We start from the raw sequence: 5,745 nt of genomic DNA, 5'->3' as shown, positions 1-5,745 counted from the left end.
ACCTGCACTGCCGTGGTGAGACAATTCCGGCTACCCCAGCTTATAGGGGAAAATATAATCCAGCCATTCGGGCAAATCCCTCCCCTCTGCTTCCCTCACGTGGATAAGATGTGTAACTAAGGTGTACCCATATATGTTTAATGTGTTGTAATCACTCCTTTTGAACCTCCTGCCCCAAATTGCTTTGTTTTCCCCACAATAAACCTTGCTGTTGTTAGAAATTTAGTAAGCACTGAGCGAGTTATTCACTCAAAAAAGTCGGGACATAAGTTCCTGTATCCTCTGTGTGAGGCGATACCCACGTGTGGATCTCTCAGCAAATCCTGATAAGTTAATACACTCCAATAAGGAGACATAATAGGTCACGGATCGTGACAAGCCATTACAAAGGAGGAGGTTGAGTCAATTGCCACCACAGGATTAGTTCCTTGCTGTGGAGTTTCGGTCCTAGGAAGTACCTTGAGACTGGCACTCCTTGTCTTCTCCTGCAAAATCGCATCAGCAGGTGTCGTTCAACTCTCAGATGCCTCAGGACAGACAAAAGATATCCTGAGTGCCAAAGTCCAAGCTTATCTCTTGGATTGTTTGAGGCAAGCACTGTACATCCTGAATGCCACAGGTTGCTGTTGGGTGCTCCTTATTATAGATGGACTAGGCCAAGACCCACAGGTACTCCTTGAAGGACAAGGGCTCCAGCCTCACCTTCTCAGTGGGGCTCCGCTCAACATCGTCATATTTATTGTTATTGTTTATTACAGGCCTCAGACTGGAGGTTTATGGTTTGCCCAAATGGAATTAAATATGGTGAGGGATGTCAATGACAACAAGAAGGGATTATATAAGTGCAAACATAACAAAAGGAAGACTAAGGAAAATAAGGGTCTACTGCTGAACAAGATGAGGAAACCAGTTACAGAGAACATGGAAAAAGGTAAGTTGCATAATTCCTTCTTTGTCTCCTTCTTTTTAGTAAGACTGCCATCAGAAACCACAAGTCCCAGAGACCAGGGGGAATTTTCAGAGAGAGGAAGGATCAAATCAGGGAACATTTATGCAAAGTGGATATAAATAAGTCCATAAGCCCTAATGGGATGCACCTGAGAGTTCTGAGAGAACTGGCTGATGTCTGAGGGCACTCTTAAACTACCTTTCATCAATCGTGATTACTGTAAGAAAATGTCACCTGTATATTCAAGAGATGGAAGAAGAAGAATCCAGGGAACTACAGGACTTGCCTTCATCTCTGGAAAGGTAATGGAACAACTAATCCTGAAAGCCATTTTCAGACACATGAAGGACAAGAAAATAATCAGGAGTAGTTAGCATGGATTCACCAAGGGGAATTAATGTTTGATCAAACTGATAAACTTCTGTGATGAAATTGCAGGTAGGTAACAAAAAAGTAGTGAATATTCTCTGCCTGAGCTTCAGTATGACCTTTGATACTGCCTCCTATATGATCCTTATACAGAAACTGACAAAATATGGGCTGGTTGAGAATAGGGTGTTATGTCTGGTCCATTCATTGGGTGGTAACCAGTGACGCAAAGTCTAGCTGGAGGTCAGTAATTAACAATGGAATTTAGAGATCAATACTTGGTCCAGTTCTGTTTAACATATTCATAAATGATCTGAGTGATTGGGCAGGGTGTTCCTTCAGCAAGTTTGCAGCTGACATGTAACAGAAGTGTATACCTTCAGCAAAGAATTTTTGTAGGATAATCATATTATTTAGGTTGGAAGACTGTTAAGATCATATAGTCCAACAAGAAAAAAACACACTTGCTAAGTCCCATTAAACCATCTCCCTAAATGCTACATCTACACATCTTTGGAATACTTCCACGGATGGTGACTCCACTACTTCCTTGGGCAGCCTGTTCGAATGCTTGGCAACTCTTTCAACAAATAAGTATTTCCTAATATCCAATCTAAACTGTCCCTGGTATAACTGGAGGCCATTTCCTCTTGTCCTATCACTTGCTACTTGAGAGAAGAGACTGACCCCCACCTCACTACAACCTCCTTCCAGGTACTCGTGGAGAGGGATAAGGTCTCTTCTCAACCTCTTTTTCTCCAGACTAAACAACCCCAGTACCCTCAGCTGCTTCTCATAAGATTTGTGCTTTAGGCCCTTCACCAGCTATGTTGTCCTTCTCCAGACTTGCTCCAGCATCTCAATATCTTTCTTGTAGTGAGGGGCCCAAAACTAAACACAGTATTCGAAGTGTGACCTCACCAGTGCCAAGTAAAGTAATGTGATGAAATTATGGTTTTGGTAGGTAAGTGAAGAGCAATGGGTGTCTTCAACTTGGACTTCTGCAAAGCATTTGTCACTGTCCCACATGACATCCAGTGCAGAGACAAGGACTTGACAAATGGACCATTCAGTGGATAAAGAATTGGCTGGACGGTGGCAATCAAAGAATCACAGTCAATGGCTGAATGTGCAAGTGGAAATCAATAATAACTGGCATTCCTCAGGGGTCAGTATTGGGACCAGCTTTGTTTAATATCTTTGTTGGTGACATGGATGGTGGGATCTCAGCAAGTCTGCTGATAACACCAAGCTGTTTGGTGTAGTCAACTCTGTGAATGGAAGCGAGATCATCCAGAGGGACCTTGAGAAGCTTGAGAAGTGAGCCTGTGTAAACTATATGAACTTCAACAAGGTCAAGTGTGCAGCGTGGCACCTGGGTCAGGGCAAGCCCCAGTATCTGTACAAACCAGGGGATGAAGGGACTGAATGAAGCCCTGAGGAAAAGTACTTGAAGGTGTTAGTTGATACGAAGCTCAACATGAGCCTGCAATGTGTGCTTGCAGCTGTGGTATTCAGAATTTACAGTGTTTGTCTCGAACAATCCAAAAGATAAGTGACGGACTCTGGCACTCAAGATATCTGTTGTGTGTCCTGTGACATCTGAGAAACAACATCTGTTGAGATCTGCAGAAGGACTAAAGAGATTTGCAGCTTTCTCTGGGAGCAGGCTAAACCTGTGGTGCCAGTGGCCTTATCCTCCCTTTGTTATGCAGACATCTCAGCAAACAAAGACTATCTGCAGGACTTAACCTGGTGCCATACCTACCCCCCCTGTTATCTCGGAGGAGCACGGAGAAGATAGGAGTTTTTCCTTACTCCGGAAAGAAGAGTGGGGGGGCAGTGGGAAAGAACTGTATAAAAGTCTGGGACTCTATGGGTGCATTTGAAGTACTTTTCCACCAGGAACCACTTCCCCACCGACGACATCGCTGCACCGTGGGTGGTAACTATGCTCTCTCGCTTGCTGTCCTCTATCTCTCTGCTTTCTCCTCTCTTTTCTGTCTCTGTTTTCCTGCCTGTCCTATCCGCTCTAGGGACCTTTGCTTTGTTACTCTAATAAAAGTTTGTTGTGCATGTGACATCTGACCTCGTTTGCGTCTTAATTTCACCAGTTGGGATCACCTTTATGAAAAATTGCCACGTGTCTGAATACCGGATCGTGACAGCAGCCCAGAAAGCCAATCATATCCTGGGCTGCATGAAAGAAGCGTGGCCAGCAGGTTGAGGGAAGTAATTCTGCCTGAGACCATCTAGAGTACTGTGTCCACTTCTGACATTCAAAACATAGGAAGGATGTGGGGACTTTGGTGTGAGTCCAGAGGAGAGCCACAAAGATGGTCCAAGGGCTAGAGCACCCATTCTATGACAACAGGCTGAGAGAGCTGGGATCGTTGAGCCTAGAGAAGAAAAGGCTCCAGGGCAACCTCAGAGCAGCCATCTAGTACATGAAGGGTGACTACAGGATACCTGGAGAAGGACTTTTTAAAAGGGCATGTAGTTATAGGAAAAGGTGGTATGGAAGAGGGTAGATTTAGGCTATACATTAGGAAGAAATTCTATAATGTGGGGGAGATGAGATACTGGAACATGTTACCCAGAGAAGTTGTGGATGCCCTCTCCCTGGAAGTATTCGAGGTCAGCTTGGTTGGGACTTCGAGCAACCTAGCCTAGTGGGAGATGTCCGTGCCCATGGCAGAGGGGTTGGAATGAGATAATCTTTGAGGTCCTTTCCAAACCAAACCACTCTATATTTCTATGATCTAATGTCCTATATTCCAATTGTTATCACAAAACTAGTGTAGATTACCATGTTTAGGAGAAGAGTATTTATTTGAGTATGTTGTGATATTAACAGATAGAGACTTTACAAGGTGCTAACCATTAAATCCAATCTATTGAAATTTTTAGTTGATCTACATAAAACATTTTAGCACAAAACTGCAGTCCATCTCAGTTTTCCGTGGGAACAGGATTTTGCATGAAAAAGATATTTCTACTTATTTTCAAACTTGTGGTCCTCATAGCTAATTAGAATAAAGACCTTTTTCACATTCACAAATATCTAGTTTGAAAGCACTTTATGTAAATGTGAGGAACCAGTCTTCAGGACCTATTGCTGGACATGGTGTGGTAACACCATTGTAAGCCCTCGAACAAAACAAAAGGATCCCCTGACAAAGGACTGCCTGGCACATAGAGATTTAATAGCATGCATATGGCCTGAGGCCTGCATATGGAAAAATCTATAGACATAACAAAGCAGGACCAAAGGGGGCAGAGGTCCACTTCAGTTGCTCAGTCATGTCTCAACCAACTTACTCATTGCTGCAAAACAATTGCCTAAGTACAACAAGCTTATAAAATGAGAAACTGCAATGGTGGGCTTTGGGAGCCTCACTGGCACGAACCCTCTCCCATTGGCTGGCTCAACACTGGATCCAGGACTGGTGATTTTCTGTTATCTATCTCTATAACTTTTATTCTCCTGTTATATCTCTTTCTCTCTCTGTTCCTTCCTATATCTATTAGTAATGCAAGGCCCAACACATTTTTTGGCAGGTTGTGCAGCTTGAACGTAAAAGAATTGTGAATTTTTTAATCTAAATACTTAGCTTTTAAGATTGCACAGCCAGAGAAGTCAGATGGCAGTCGTGATCCGCGACCTATTATATCTCCTTTTTGGAACGTATTTAGCTTGTCAGGATCTGCTGAGAGGTCCGCACGTGGTGCTCGCCTCTCACAGAGGAGCAGTGAGCTTCGGCACTGACTTTTTGGGTGAGAAAGTTGCTCAGTACTTACTAATATTTCCAATAACAGCAGCCAATCCCCAATTAGAATTTACTAATACAAGGTTTATTGTGGGGAAAAATAAACCAGTTTGGGGCAGGAGGTTCAAAATGGTTAATTAAAGCACATAAGAGCTGTGAAATATCTATTAAGCACAAAATAACAAGAACTTATATATATCTTAATACTTATATATGGGTACACCTTATTTACACACCTTATTTACTTGTTTATGAGGGAAGGAGAAGGAGGGATATGCCCGACGCTTGTCCTGTATAGGGTTGCTGTTTGTGTGCAGGTAAGACAGGAACAACTTAGGGAGATAATTATGCCTTCCCCTGCAACCCGGTTTTAGGACCAGGGGTGGCAGGAATTAGTCTCACCACATGTATCAAGCAGCAGACGGGTTCCTGAGGTGGGTAGCTGCAGGCAATGCAGGCAGGCTGGCAGGAAAAGCTGCGGGACGGGACGAGCTGGGTCAAGCCGAGTCTGGCTGGAGCAAACCGGAACCAGGCGAGAGCCGGGACTAGGCGACCCGGGACTCGGGCTGCAGCGATGAGCCAGGGACCTCAGTCTGGCAGGCACTCCAAGGCACAGGTCCCCCCCCCAAAGAAAGCGGTAGTGGCAGGGGGAGGAGC

Source organism: Chaetura pelagica, unplaced genomic scaffold, assembly GCF_000747805.2.
Source record: "Chaetura pelagica isolate M959 unplaced genomic scaffold, ChaPel_1.0 scaffold345, whole genome shotgun sequence".
NCBI lineage: Eukaryota > Metazoa > Chordata > Aves > Apodiformes > Apodidae > Chaetura > Chaetura pelagica.
This window is presented reverse-complemented; position numbering follows the sequence as displayed.